We start from the raw sequence: 16175 nt of genomic DNA on the forward strand, positions 1-16175 counted from the left end.
TTCAAGCTGAGACCTGAATGATATGAAGGAGCCACTCATATACCCATCTGTGAGAAGAGAATGTCCAGGCACAGAGGACAAGAGCAAGGGCCTTATAGTACAAATGAGTGCAGCATGGATGTGCACCAGAAAGGTCAGCATATTTGGCATGAGATTAAATGTTCCGTATTACTGTGTAGGCCATGCTGGATAGTCTTTTTGCAATGAGAAGCCACTGAAGGGTTTAAAAATTTAAGTAATACGACTGGATTTTGAATTTTATGCTTGTTTTGGTTGCAATATAGAGAAAGTAGAGGATAGGTAAGAATGAAAATAGGAAATTAGGCAAAAGGCTATTCCAACAGTCCATATCAGGAAGGAGGGCGTCTTGGAGTTCTGTAGTAGTGGGAATAGAAAGCATGATATACTTCAGAGTATGTTATAGGTCAGAGTGAGGGCAGGTTGATAGGTAAATATGGGAATAAACAAAAGAAGAGTAATTAGAAATGATTCCCTGTTTTTGGCACCAAAAATGGTTAAGTTGGTAAAAACTACAGGAGAAGTAGTTGTGATGGAGTGATGAAGGATCAGGAAACAAGAATTATATTTTGGCAATATTAAGCTTAAGACAATCTTTAGGTATTCAGTGGGAATGTCAGACAAATGTTTGGATATATGAATTTAGATCTTGGAAGAAGAATTAAGGGCTGGTGTTATAAGTTCTGAAGTCCTCAACATATAGTTATAAGACTACTTGCAATCACCTAAGGAACAATAGGTAAATTGAGAAGAAAAAGGCCTTAAGGACTAAGTCATGGTAATACAACTTGGATGGAGGTGGAGAATTTAGCTTAGATGACTGAGAAGGAGTTGCCAGTTTTGTAGGAAGAAAGTTAGGGTATAATGGGGGTCACAGAGGCCAAGGTAAGAAATTTTTTCAAGAAAAAGGGAATGGCCAATAGATTGTCAAATGATTTGAGAGGTCAGATAAGATTCAAAGGCATGACTACTGAATTTGACAAAGAAAGAGACTGTAAGTGACCTTAACAAGAACCATTTCAGTGGAGTAGTAGGTATCAAAACGTAGTTGCAATAGTTTAAAGAGGGAATGGAACATATTTTACACTTCGTCCTTCTTAATTTCAAACATGGATGTAATGACTGGAGTTAAATAACAGCAATCTTTGAACCACGGTAGAAAGACCAAAAGAATCATGATAAGATTACTCCTGATCGCCTGGGTTCCTGACAGTACTATTTCTGGGCTTTTTGTTAAGCATCATATTTTATATCTTCTATATTAATCAAACCTTTCCTGCAGCATAAAAATATCCCTCTAAAAACAATATGTAGCATATTCTCTAATCTAGCCTCTAAGACTTTCAGTTTGAATAAGAAACAAAATACAACTGCAGCACTGATTTACACAAAGTACACTGCATTTACTGTAAGAACTTCTTTCAGCATCTCCTTTAAGTCTGTATGTTCTAGTTATCTAGAAGCTGAATGTATGTATGAAAGGGAAACACTTTCAGACAAAGCAGCGATCTATAACTGCTTTTTAAAGAAATGTGCCTATTATGTTGCTTTATACACCCAACCATAATCAGTTAAATCAGAGTGATCTTCCCAACTTCAGTTTAGTGTTCTGAGAATTATCACTACCTGACAGTAGTCAGGAGGTATATAATGTTTTGTACTGTTTATTTTTTATAAAAATTTCTAATTTTGGAGGAAAAGGAAAATGAAAGTACTGAGTACAGACAACTACTTGGAGGTTTTGTTGTAGTAGTTTAGAAATGGGCAATAGTTGGAGAAAGGATGAGGTCAAAGTTAGAGGCTCTGAAAGAGATATTAATACATGTTTGTCCAAGAACATTTAAATAAATGAAATTCTTCTTGAAAGAACTAAAATATTTTCTATTTGATATTCATTTGGTATTAGTTTCTAAAATGAAGTCTTAGATCATAACAAAATTATTTGCTTTCAAAATTAATTTTATAATATTTAAATATTCTATAGGAATCTTTATATTTTGACTGTAAAGCACTCGAAACTGTCATGAAAAATACTGTTGTAAGTCTAGATTTTCTAATGAAACATTTTAAGATAATAGAATTAATTTAATATAGTCCATTCATGATGAAGAATTTAGGTTCAACATATTCAAGAGCTTACTTGCCACTGTTAAAATTTTTTAATATCAAATATGCTTTCATATTTTCCTGTTTGCTTTGTAATATAACAAGTTTAAAATATGGTAATGTATAACATACAGAATAGAATGAAAATAGAAATAAAACAAAAAAAATCAAAAGGCTTAGCATTGTATGACATCAATTTACTGTTTTTAAATAGGATTTTGAAATAGGATTATGGTACCGTTCATATATCTAATAAATGTTACTTTCAAATTTATTAGCATATTTATTAGCATATTTCATCATGGCAAAAACAGCACATAATTATTTTATTAGAAAAACTGGTCTTTAATCAAATTAAGTATATTACTATAAATTATTATTGCAAAGTTGCTATGCAACTGTGCTAATTGCTTTAGGACAATACTAGTGTGTTAAAGCTCGATAAAATAATTCCATAAATCGTAACAAGTGAATCAGCAACTTTGTATTATCGTAAAAATAATTTGGAAATGTTAGATTCTTTTCGGGCCATAATGAAGAAATTGCCTAAGAGACATTTTGGAGATTTGCTCATTTTCAGTCTATTTAAGTTTATAGCAGTGACAATGATACCACAGTGGTTTTTAAAATAATGTGAATTTTTCAGATATGAAGGTTTATGTACACAAGAATGTTATTTTCTTCTAGATCCTCAGTGAAACGGCCAATGAAAATTTTAAAATATGAGACAGGATGGAAAGAAAAAAGAACAAGTGAGAACATATGCCTTTAACTGTACTGGCATCACAGAACACCCCTACTTCATTCTAAAAATAGCAAGAATATTTGCTGGGACCCAACCAACCAGGTTATTAGTTCCCTTGCTACAGATATTAACAGTACCTTGGGGGCTTTTCCCATAGCTTCTATCCCACTTGTCTATATTCTCTGATAGACTAATCTGGCCATAGATGCCATAGTATTCAGCAACAATTACTTGGGCCCTACACTTATAAAATGCACAGTAAATATTTGTTAAATGAAGGCAAGATGAAAAGCTAAAAAGAGATATACCAAAATGCTAACAGTGGTAATCTCTGAAAGGCGGGTTATGAGTTTTGTTCTCTTTATCCATTTTTCTGCATTTTCTGAATGATCTTAGTGAACATACATTACTTGAATAAAAATTAGAGCGAAATAATTAATACATTTTAAAAATGCAGTTATTAAAGTAATCTGCCACTAAATTCCTTACTAAACACACCATAGATAAGCAGCAATATGCAAAGTAATAATTACAATAACAATGCAGTTATTGTACTAAAAAGTATGTTAAATGAAGCTTATGTATTTTATTTACTCACAAATTACTGTAGCATACCGCTATTTTGAAGAAAAAAATTTTGAATTAAGGGCATATTTTAGTATATAGACCATTGTTTAATAAAATTTTTTCATTGTTGGAAAAGGCAATGTCAAAGTCAAAAAAATGTAAATCTGGATTCCCAAAGCCTGTCATGTATTTCTAACATACCTAAAACCTTTTATATTTCTAATTTTTAAGTAATGCAGATCAAGTAGTATATATTTAACTGTGAAAATACGAAGCAGTAAATTATAGACCTAATTTTGTGTGAGCAGAATATAACTTTTAAGACATTAGTCAACTAGCCACTAGTCCTTAATGTCATTTTATCACTGTATATTTATAGAGGATCATGTTTTTGAGGATTTAAAGTATTACATTATTAACATAAGAACTATTTCACTTTTTTTTGCGTTTTTAGTGTTTTTTTGGTGATTTTGTATAGCGAACATGTGACTACAACAAAATCTTACTATTCCCCCCCCCATCAAACGTAAGAGGATCTTCTTTAAGCTAGGTTTGTGATAATGACAGATTAAACTTTTCATACTATTTTTAATAAAATACTGCATCCTTTAATATATGGAAGATACATATATTAAAGGAAAGGAAAGGAATACGCTGATATTATCTTAGTTATAAGCTTGCAGCTAAAATGATTTAGATAGTTTTCTCTTCCATACAGTATCAGTGTAAGGCCTTTCTTTTCAAACAATGAATTATACTGGATACTTCAAACCTATTTTACATGTATCTCTTAGTTCAGAAAAATGAGAGAACAGAAATATTTATTCTTTATAAACAGAACACAAGATGTAGATAAAAAATGATCCATTATAGAGCAGTGAATAATTGCAATGTATATCACTGTAAGAATGGAAAAGGGCATCAAGTATTCTCCCAGCTTTAAATTTGAGGATACCTAAGGTTACTAAGAAAATTTAAAATCTGCAAGTACATGTGTTTGGGGTATGCATTTATGGCTTATGAATTTATATTTATAATAAATTTGACATTGTTGTCTATAGCACACTTTGTCAAAATACAATAAAACTATTGGCTTTGATTGAAAAAGCATCCGTAAACAAACAAAGTCTAAAAAGTCCTAACATGTAAAAATAAAAATAACCAGTGAAGTTTTTAAATTCCTCCTTTTACCTTGCCATTTCTGATATCTAGATATTTAAAAGGTAGCCACCATTGTTTTTATAGGCAAAAAGTTCTCATAGTCTGATAATTTGAGGAAAACATGCTAGTATTTTTTTTTCTTTCATGAAGCAGTATTTTTAAATTTTGGGAGACTACACAGTAAGGAGAAGGAAGTATCAGAAACAGCAATATCACTAATAAAGTAATAAGTATAAAAACTTATATGTGCTAGAAACAATTTCAAACTAGGTTAAAAAATGAAAGACAAAATTACCTATTATCAGAGATTCACATACTACTCTGATGCAAATGAAGCTGATAATTTCAAAGAATAAAATTTGTACAGATTAAACTTCTCTGTAGGAACCATGTATCAAATTATGCTCTTGACGAAACTCAGACTATTATATACCACAATGGAAGAAAAATTTTTAAATAACCTACTTTACATCAAAATGATAAAATATTATTTTGTCTACATATGCCAAACAATAAGCCCAATTAGATAATCAGAGAAGTTATACAGTCTTAGGGAAATGTATAGGCACTGTGAGAGATTTAACCACAAAATTCTATAAAGAAACACTGAACATCAGTAGTATACAGGGCAAAGACCGACGGACTTGGAGACAGAAAGTCAAAGTCCCTAGCTGGGCCCTGCTAATCATTATGGGTCTTTGATAATTCACTCACAAATTTTCTGGAACCCCAGATTTCTTAAATACAGAGATAACTTTGAAGGAGATAAGGTCTAAGAGTATTTGACCAGTTGACTACAAAGTCAATTCTAGATTTAAATTCAAAGATTCCAACTATTTTAAATAAATGAGAGGTATATTATTATTAATAGAACTCAAGGCGAAGCTGGTATTTTCCTCAAACAACCTTGGGGGACCAATTCTTTTCCTGGGTAAATGCTTTATAATTCTAACCAATTGAACTTTTAAGGCAGACATTACTTATTGAGGACATTACTTATTCTGAACACATTTGCAGTATCTGTTGACCTGTTATTAGCAATAATTTAATAGCATGTGAAAAATAACTTGAATTAAAACTTGAGATGCCTAAAAAAATACAATATCCATATAATCCTTTGTTGAAAAAATTATGAAATAGTACTGTGCTATAATTCCATATTAACCCAGAAAAAAAGTGTCCATAACCAGATTTATACATGACACTACTTTTCTCAAGGAATTTTTTGACAGTAACAATTATATAAAGAACTACTATAAGTTTTTAGGCATTCCTATCTTTGAGTTATGAAAAATCAAACACAGATAAAACAAAATAGCTTGACTTTGCTCACAAATCAGGACAAAGATTATTATAATAATAGTACAATACATCATATCCTATGGAAAATTTTACTCCACTCCCATTAATTCTAGAAACATTTACTATATCTTATATACCTATTATAACTTTTGGTATATAATAATATTCACAATGATATATATTACCATTAATGGAGGATTTAACGGGCCAGGGATTGTGCCAGGCATTCTGTATATGGTATTCTTTGATCCTCAAAACATGCCTTTTAAGTATTAAGTTTACTGATGATATTGAAACTCAGAAGGGTTAAGGAATTTGCCCAGAGTGTCACAACTACTAAGTGGAGGAGTAGATATTCAAATCCAGGTCTTACTGACCATAAACCTGACACTCCTCAGGCATGTTTCACTTAATTTCAATTTTGTAGAAATAGACATATAAAGAAAGAGATTACTTCACAGATAATAAATATAACAGAAAACACACTGGCTTCCTGACATTTTCATGACACAACTGACCATACATCAAAGATGTTTCCCAGGAATTAAAGATTTCTCCATGTTGGTAAATAGTTGGGAATAATTTCAGATAATGCCAAACTTTAAGACCTCTTGCCATTTTACTGGCATGAAGCCTATCATTTAAAGGGTAGAAATTTCAATCCTACGATATAAAGCTCTTTTAAATCCTAACATTTGAACCTTTTTGCTTAAACTTCTAGTTTCTTTAAATATTTTTATGTAAGATATTCTTATAGTTTGCCTATCATATGGTGAGAAAAAAATTATAAATCTATAGCTCATCACTGCTGAACAATGATAGATCACAACATGAAAGCTTTAAAAACAACAAAATTTGGAATGTAAACAAAATATTACTTCCTCCTAAGTTTTATTTGCTTCCGTATCTGTATTCATATGCCTAGACACATAGCAAAAATATACTGGCCTATATACCATTCTGGATGTACTAGAACATCAAGTATGTTCTAGTCTAAACAAAATGTGGGTTTAGTGACTTCTGAACAATTTGGTTTTAATAGTAAAATTTAATAGAAAAGAGTAAGATAGGGTATATCACACATACTAAGGACAGGAAGGGTAAGTTTTGTTTTAGTGTAGAGTGTGTATGTGTATACACAGGTGTGTGTACAAAGGGTCTTTTAAAGGGCTCTGTAGGGGATCAGTGTGTAGGGAAATGTGGAGTATGTAGGAACGTCTGTAGGGATGTATATAGGGGTATGAAAAGATTGGTGTACCAAGGTATGTATAGAATTGTGTAAAAATGTGTGTGAGGACATATACAGTGATCTGTGTAGAATGGTATGTAGAAATGGGTAGAGAATTTTGGGTCTTCAAATAACTGGCCTCAGGGGCCAGGTCACCCCCATACCCTACAGGAATCCAGAAGTCAATGCCATTATTATATGAACTTGCTGATCATAATGATTCATTATTTTTAATACATTACTTTGTATCCTGTAGAAAATTTTACTCAACTCTCATTATTTCTAGAAACATGTACTATACCTTTTGTATACCTACTGTAACTTTTGCTCTCTTTTAAGGTACCTTAATTACCTTCTGTAATTTTTCTTTTTTTGTAATTTCTTTTCTTTTAGAAACAAAGCTAATGCTTGGGTATACTCCACACATTTGCCTTTTAACATTTTAAATTACCTATACTTTAGTGTTAATGTAAAATGCATTCATTCTTCATTTAAATATAATAGAACTTTGTAAAATCCTTTAAATTTGATCTCAAACTAAAAGCTGATGATTTCTATTTGTCTTTTTTTTTTTTTTTTAGATTGTGTTCATTTATTTATTTCAAAGAGAGAAACAGAGAGAGAGAGAATGCACACGTGAGCTGGAGGGAGAAGGAAAGAGAATCTGAAGCAGACTGCACTGAACCCAACACTGGGCTTGATGTCGCGACCCTAAGATCGTGACCTCTCCTCAAGCCAAGAGCCAGCTGCTCAACCTACTTGAGCCACCCAGGCGAGCTTCTATTTGTCTTTAATTTCCTCTCAATGTGAAGTTCATGAGAATGTGACAATTAGTTAACTTGATTATGCTCTCTTACCTGGGTCAATACGTAAAGCTACTTAAATAGAGAACAGAGCTTCTAAAATGAATGAATATTCCTAAAAGCAAATAGTATTAAGTCATGTATTAAATATCCTCCAAATGTTAGAAGAAACGAGTATACATTGAAATAAACACAATGATTCTAAAAGGTTAAATACAGATAAATGGCTTATATTTGATAATAGAAACAACACAACATTATTTAAACGTTTTCTCTTAATAGGTCACTTGTTAATCTGTAAATTTTTAAATCTGTTCTAGGGACAAATTTTGCTTTAAATTACTTTGAAACCAACTCCTTTCTATTGTTAATCCCAGTGGGATTGGAAGAACATATATAAAAAGCTGTCTGCTTGTAAAACAAATTTTTTTCTTAGATAAATGTTGTAAATATGAAAACAATTTTTTTGCAGACAATCCTACTCCTTGAAACTCTGTAATAAGAATATCGCCAAGGCCTTTGTTTTTATTAGATTTTTAAACTCATACTGGGAAAAAATACTTGCTCTAAAAACACCATCCTCCCAAAGCTATAAAAACAAGAAAAATATAACCACCGTATGTTTGCGTTTGGTTCATTACTTGGGTTCCAAAAATCACTTGTTACAATGGCTTCAAATTCACTTAAAAGGGAGGGCAATTTTTTTAAAATAAAATTTTTATATTATATGGTTCAAGTCCAGGAGTTTAAATTTTAGTGACTAAGAACCAAATCAGAATGGAGCTGAATAATAATAAAAAAAAAAAGTCCTCAGGCCATAAAAATAAGAAAACAATAAAAAAAAATACTATTCTCAGTCTTAGAGTGCTTATTTCTCAGAATCTTTTTTCTCTAGATAGTTAATGGAAATACAGATGTGAGATAAATTTTAAAAATTGTTACAGTATCGAGTGTAATATATGGTATTTTTTATGGTAAAACATTTGTTATTGTCATACTTCATTCTGCCAGATATTTGCTTGCTTGGCTCCGTAAAATAATGGTTTCTATATTTCTACAATATCAAATACCTGGTACTGTTATTTATTTTTTTTAAGACTTATTTAAGTTATCTCTACACCCAACGTGGTGCTTGAACTCAACCCCAAGATCAAGAGTTGAATGCTCTACTGACTGAGCCAGCCAGGTGCTCCTACTTAGACTTCTAAAGCACTAGCAAGTCCTTAGTTCCTCATTTTATATGCCTATCTTCCCAATGAGATGGAGTTACTCAGAGGAAGAATTCTGTCTTGCTCCCATTAATTAAGACACAGTGTCTAATTTTTTAATCTTCGTAACAGTAATGGTCAGCTCAAAGGCATTAATATTTGTAAATGATAGGGTCATAAATCATACACTAGAATTATGTAAGAGAATATACAAACTAGAAAGACCACAGTAAATACAAAGGTCAGATCATTCAAAGACTTAAAACAGTAACACATAAAAAAATGTTATCAAGGAATCCTACTAAAACTTAGATTTATTAAGACTGATGTTTCAATCTCTAGGTAGATATTTATAGTTCTGTCTCCAACAATCACAAAATGATCTAGTACTATATGGATATTTGTGGATTACTAGAATTCATGGATTATCATCTCAAATGCAATTTCAAATAAGAATGATTATAATGACTGATGTCACAGTGAATCTACTTTTTAATTTATTATCCCACTGTGTGCAGGGCACAAAACTGGCTTTGCATAAAAATAATTTGAATAGTTACTATGTAATATTAAGGGAAAGAGCAGGATAAGTTGTTTATGCTAGTGTTTCTCAACTGTTTTATTAGCATCACCCAGAGTCTTTTTAGAATTTTTTTTCCTAAAAGCCACCCCATGAAATTTTAATGCCACAGATATACTGTGTATCCCTTTATGTCCTGAATGTATAGCTGTACTTTATACAATAAAAGGAGTTAAGCTTTCTGCTTAAAAAGAGCTTAACTTTTTTGGGGCGCCTGGGTGGCTCAGTCGTTAAGCATCTGCCTTCGGCTCAGGGCGTGATCCCAGCGTTATGGGATCGAGCCCCACATCAGGCTCCTCCGTTGGAAGACTGCTTCTTCCTCTCCCACTCCCCCTGCTTGTGTTCCCTCTTACGCTGGCTTTCTCTATCTCTGTCAAATAAATAAATAAAATCTTAAAAAAAAAAAAAGCTTAACTTTTTGATACAAGATTATGAATGACTAAACAAATTTTTATCATTTTATAATTTAACAGAAGTTAAAAAGCTTGTAACTTGTGTAACTATAATTGCTGAGTAATTTATTAATATAAATTTTATGTCAAAAAAATCCTATTAAAAAATGGGCAGAGGACCTGAATATACACATTTTTCCAAAGAAGACTTACAGATAGTCAATGGATTCATGAAAGATGCTCAACATCACTGATCCCATTGAAAAAATGTAAATCAAAATCATAATGAGATATCACCTTACACCTGTCAGAATGGCTAAACTCAAGAAGACAAGTGTTGACAAATATATGGAGAAAAAGGAACTCGCATGCACTGCTGGTGGGAATGTAAATTGGTACAGCCACCATGGAAAACAGTATGGAGGTTCCTCAAAAAAATACAGACTTTTTAAATTTACCCAAAGAAAACAAAAACACTGATTCGAAAAGGTATCTCTGTACCGTTGTTTACAATAGTGAAAATATGGAAGCAACCTAGGTTCCATCGACAGATGAATGGATAGGGAAGATGTGATACACACAATGGAATATTATTAGCAACAAAAAAGTATGAGATCTTACCATTTGTGACCTAGAGAATACTATGCTAAGTGAAACAAGTCAGACCTAGAAAGACAAATACCATAAATTTCCCTTATATGTGGAATTAAAAAAAATACAAATGAATAAACAATAAGCAGAACCAGACCTATAAATACAGAGAATAAACTGATGGTTGCCAGAGGGGAGGGGAGTGGAGGGATGAGAAAAATGGATGAAGGGGATTGCGATATACAGGCTTTCAGTTATGGAATGAATAAGTCACAGGGATAAAAGGCACAACATAAGGAATAGTCAATGATACTGTAATAGCAATGTACAGTGCCAGATGCAGCTACACTTGTGATGAGCAAAAACATAATGTATACTCTTGTCAAATCATGATGTTGTACCCCTGAAACTAATGTTAACACTGTGCCAACTGAAAAAATTATAAAACATTAGGAGATTTAAAAATTATATGTTAAGTTACATACAACATAAACATGTAAGAATAACAATGTAAAATCAAGTCTTAAATCATTCAAACTATTGTTTCCAGCAAAAGCAACCAAAAAAATTAAGTAGGTCTTAAAATTTTAGTGAACTTTAGGTTTTGCTTGATAAGAGAAAATAACTAGCTGCTAAATAATCATTCATATATTGTATGTTCTCATTTCAGCAACTGATATAATTAATGATGGATTAAATTTTGTAATATTAAATAATCTATTTTTATTCATTCTCAAAGCCTAAGTTATACACAACACTGAAGATCAAGCATAAACATCCACAAGATGGCCACAAGCAGCCAACAGGCACGTGTAGCCACCTTGTGTGAAGTAACTTCAAGATCAAGCAACTGATGGAATGTCATGTGATCATAACCATCTGTTTGTCATTGTTCTGTATTACTACTGATCATTATACATTTTGTGTATTTTTCATGAATCTTAATGATAGTACTACTTGTGTGATACCCAAGAAAACCTGAAAAAAATTAAATACTAAGAATAAGATTTTATCAGAAAAGGTTGAACAGTGGAGGGTCACAAACCCTCTTTTCTTTTTACTCCTGTGAGAACCAGTTTTAACCCCTTGAAGCAACACTGCCTCTACTGAGAATGCATGGCATATGTCATATAATGTTAAGATCTTTAAAAATACACATACAAAAATAAAACGAAATGCTAGCAGTGGTTATTCCCTAAATGCCTTTTATTTTCATCTTTATATGTTATTCTATAATCATGTACTGCTTTATAATTTTCAAAAGTTATTAAAATAATTATGGCCATGTTTACTATGGGCAGAATTAGATTAACCACAATCTTTTTGTCTTAATACCTCACAAGCTATCTACACAAGCTTCACTGAAGAAACTATAGAATATGAGAGTACAGTCTCATATCTAAACCTATGTTTATATACATTTATTGACATTTTTAGCTTAGACATCCAAAACATTTGCAATGTACTAAGTGTGATACATATGGTTAAGGATGATAAATGCCCTTCTCAGAGTTTCATCATTTTGGGGTGCCTGGGTGGCTCAGTCAGTTAAGCATCTGCCTTCCGCTCAGGTCATGATCCCAGAGTCCCAGGATGGAGCTCAGCATTGGGCTCCCTGCTCTGCAGGGAGTCTGCCTCTCCCTCTCCTTCTGCCCCTCCCCCTGCTCATGCATGCACCTGCATGCTCTCTCTCTCAAATAAATACAATCTTAAAAAAAAGTTTCATAATTTTCTAGGATCCTATAATAATAGCATATGACAAAAGATATGCTCATCCTCCAGTCCTTTTTTTTTTTTTAAGGGAAAAAGTTATAACCATGAAAAGGATTTAAATATAAAAAAGGAAAATGTAATCCATTTTTACTCATGAATGCTGACATGAAATTTCTGAAAATCTGGCTTCATTCATAGTACAAAATACTCTACTACAGTAGTTATATTATTTGTGGGTCAAAAAATGTTCAAATAAAAAGAGAAAAAAACCCCACAAAGGCCAAAAGCCTATGGATTCTTTTCAGCCCAAATAAAACTGAAGAGTTCTAACTCCTCTTTAAAAAGATTAAATTAAATGCTGACAGAACTATTTAGCAGCAGCATTGTCACCATGGCATACAGTACATTTGTCATTGTGGAAGTTACAGCAGCTGCAAACTGTACCCAGCCTCTAACTAATCTTAATATATATATGTGATGAAAAATGAAGGACCTTAAAATACAAGAAATGCAAATAAAACCGATTTTACAAAGATAGGACAAGAAGTTAGGTCTGAAACAAAATGATGAAAAATCTTAACTATTGTCAACAATGCTACTTATGTGAAGCAAAGCTTACCAATTATTATTTCTGCCATTCCGCTACCACCTATGTTTTTTAATACCAGTTGACTTTAACAAAACAAGTCTGAATGTATCCGAAGTTAATTCTTTATCAGTTTTCATATATCATCCTTTACCTTGGTTGGCTGCCTAAAAATTATGCAAGCTATAAATTAGCTTTAAACAAGCTCTGAATCAGGTTAGAACTGGTTTTTGAATTAAAGAGCCTTCAGGATATTACAAGTTGCTGTCATTTTATTACCTCAATCAATTCTGTGTGGCCTGAGGTGGAAGAAAATGAATGCTGTCTTCATTTGCAATGGGTTTATCTCTTACAGCAGGCTCTGGAAACACAACCACAGCAATGAATTGAAAGCTAAAGTTACATTTAACATTACCAATGCAGGAAACTGTGCTCCTTAACAAAGTTGGACTTGAATGGAAAAAAAGACATTTACCATGAAAACTATACAAAAAATTAACACTAGCTTAAACTTAAATTTTTATGGAGTATTTAAAAAATTATAGTTAAAGCCAACATTCTATGAAAATAATTTTAGATGGTCCTCAAATGAAAAAAATGAAAACAAGGGATGTGCTGTTCTGTTTCAGAAATAGACAGAAAGTATATATATTTCATCTTTATCTTAGTGAAAACCATTTCAATACTTCTTGTGGACATGCAACTAAATGGAAGAGTGAATCAAGTCCTGGTCAGGCTCATCGACATTGTTATCAGACTCTAAAACACAAATAAAATAGCCCCTCAAAAGCCCTGATGAGTAGGTATTATTATTGTCTCCATTTTAAAATGAGGAAATGAGGCAGAAAGATTAAGTCATTTACCCGAATTTATACAGTTACCGAGACAATATGATTATGAGTCTGTTCTTGAAGCAGACTAGTTGACTAAATTACAGGAACACTGAGAACACGTAAGAGACTGATTTCTCAGGAAACATGTTTGTACCAGAAGAAGTAATGAGGGATACTGATGACAGAATAAAATCAAGTTTATAGGCCTTAGAAGGGTATGTCAAGTGAAGAAAGAGGTGGGTTCTAGTGCCAGTAGACAAAGAAATCAGGATATTTATGGGCAAGTGCTCATATAATGCAAGAATTAGTCTTTTGACAAAGCTTACTTAAAAAGGACTTGTGTTTCTCTCCCCAATCATTCACTGTATATTGTTATACAGTTTGAGTTGACTTATGTTTTTGCAAAATGTTTGTAGGTATATATATTTTAGTCTTAAACTTATTTTTAATCACTGAACAGATTTAATGACAATGTACAGTAATTTCTGAAGTGCTCAATGATAGATTAATAGATGACTGAAGGAGTACTAGCTAGTACTAACCTGGTCATAGCTCTGTTATTAACTAGCTGTGTAACCCTAATGTGAACATGAGGTTACTTCTCTGAGTTTCACCTTCCTTATCTGTAAAACAAAGCACTTTGACTAGATCAATGTTTTTCTTCTTTTATTTTTAAGGATTTTATTTATTCATTTGAGAGAGACAGATCATAAGCAGGAGCCGCCGCAGAGGGAGAGGGAGAAGCAGACTCCCCACTGAGCAGGGAACCCGAAGCGGGGCTCAATCCCAGAAACCTAGAATCATGACCTGAGCCGAAGGCAGATGCTTAACCGACTGAGCCACCCAGGCGCTCCTAAACTAAGGAATTGAAATAGCCACACTAATGCAAGATGTTAATAACAGGGCAGGAATGAGGGGGCATATGGGAACTCTCTATACTTACCACTGAGTTTTTCTGTAAACCTAAAACTGCTCTGAAAAAAAATTTAAAGCAAAAATTTTTAAAAACATATTAGTAACTGTTATGACTTTTAAAACTATTATGTAGTTTCCTTCATACAAATTATACAAACACTTTTTCTCTCCAAGGATTCCCCTACACTGCTTCAAATACCAGAAAGGCCTCTAAAGTGTGGTAGCACATGGTAGCATATTTCCCTGGGTTCTTAAAGGTAGGTTTAACAATGTAATTTGTGGAATGTAAACTGAAGTGGTAGGTGTCAACTTCCGAATATGATTTTAAAAGTCATTCTGCAATTTGCCATATTTCCTGCTATAGTGCCAGGTACCCTATATGTTGAAATAAAACTGTGATCAGCTTGGGTCCCCAAGTTACTGTGATGTGCAGAGTTGCTCTGCCAATCTGTAATGACATGTTACCTGCATGAGAATTCAACTTGTATTAATCCACTAAAAATTTGGGATTTGGGGGGGGGGTGTTGCATAACTTAGCCTATCCTCACTTATATTCTTATCAAATCCTACCTAGTTTTCATAATTCCATTCAAATGATGTATTACCCACCAATTTCTTTTTGATTCTTGGAACTGAAAGTAAACTAATGTTCTTAGTCTCTAAATTCCCAGAGTAGCTCATCTATACCTTCTAATGGCATATAACACCTTAAATCTTGTATTATGATTATACTCATACATGTCTTATCTATCCTACTAGAACCTAAGTTTTTTAAGGGCCAGATTCATGTCTGATATTTTTTTCAAAGATTTTATTAGAGAGAGAGAGCATGAGCGAGAGAGAGCAAGAGGGTGAGAATGAGCAAGAGAGCATGAGTCGGGGGGAGGGCAGAGGGAGAGAGAGAAGCAGACTCCCAGGGAGCTTGATATGGGGCTCGATGCCAGGATCCTCAGATCACGATGTGAGCCTAAAACAGACCGAGCCACCCAGGCGGCCCGATGTCTGATTATCTTAGTATATCTCAAGCACCTAGTACTGTGTGTGGCATATCTTTTGAATATGATAGTTTTTGATTCAATAAAATCAGGTTACTATTGTAGACATATTGGTAGGGCCATCAAGAGAAAGAAAATACCCGTATTTCTTCTCAATTTATGTACAAAAAATATGAAACAGACATTTTCTTCCAGATTAGATTTACCCTCTTAGACAACCCTGGTGTTCTACATTCTGGAGGAAACAATTTCTTTTTAATTTAAAACTGCATCCCTATTCCAAAGAAATGTATAATAATCAATAGGTACTCATAAATGTTAACAGAAATGCTGAGTGAATTAGGAATAGAAACTATTCTAAGAAAAGATATTATTTTAAATTTGCTGAACAGGTATTTTCTTATGTCTCTTACTCTAGGTCTTTTATGTATA

General features: G+C 32.8%; 1 protein-coding gene across 10 annotated transcripts in view; it reads right to left on the reverse strand.

The window, feature by feature from the left end:
- The window catches only part of PHF14 (PHD finger protein 14), a 233701-nt gene that overhangs the window by 46804 nt on the left and 170722 nt on the right, over window positions 1–16175 (reverse strand). The window contains exon 20 of one of the 10 annotated variants that reach the window (XR_015723980.1): window positions 13280–13361. The exons of the other annotated variants lie outside the window; for them this stretch is intronic. The gene's annotated coding sequence lies outside the window, so the exon portion shown is untranslated. The remainder of the gene's footprint in view (window positions 1–13279; window positions 13362–16175) is intronic. 10 annotated transcript variants of the gene reach the window in all.

This window comes from Ursus americanus, chromosome 3 (assembly GCF_024610735.1).
Source record: "Ursus americanus isolate L20-20 chromosome 3, mUrsAme1.1.p, whole genome shotgun sequence".
In the NCBI taxonomy this organism is placed as follows: domain Eukaryota; kingdom Metazoa; phylum Chordata; class Mammalia; order Carnivora; family Ursidae; genus Ursus; species Ursus americanus.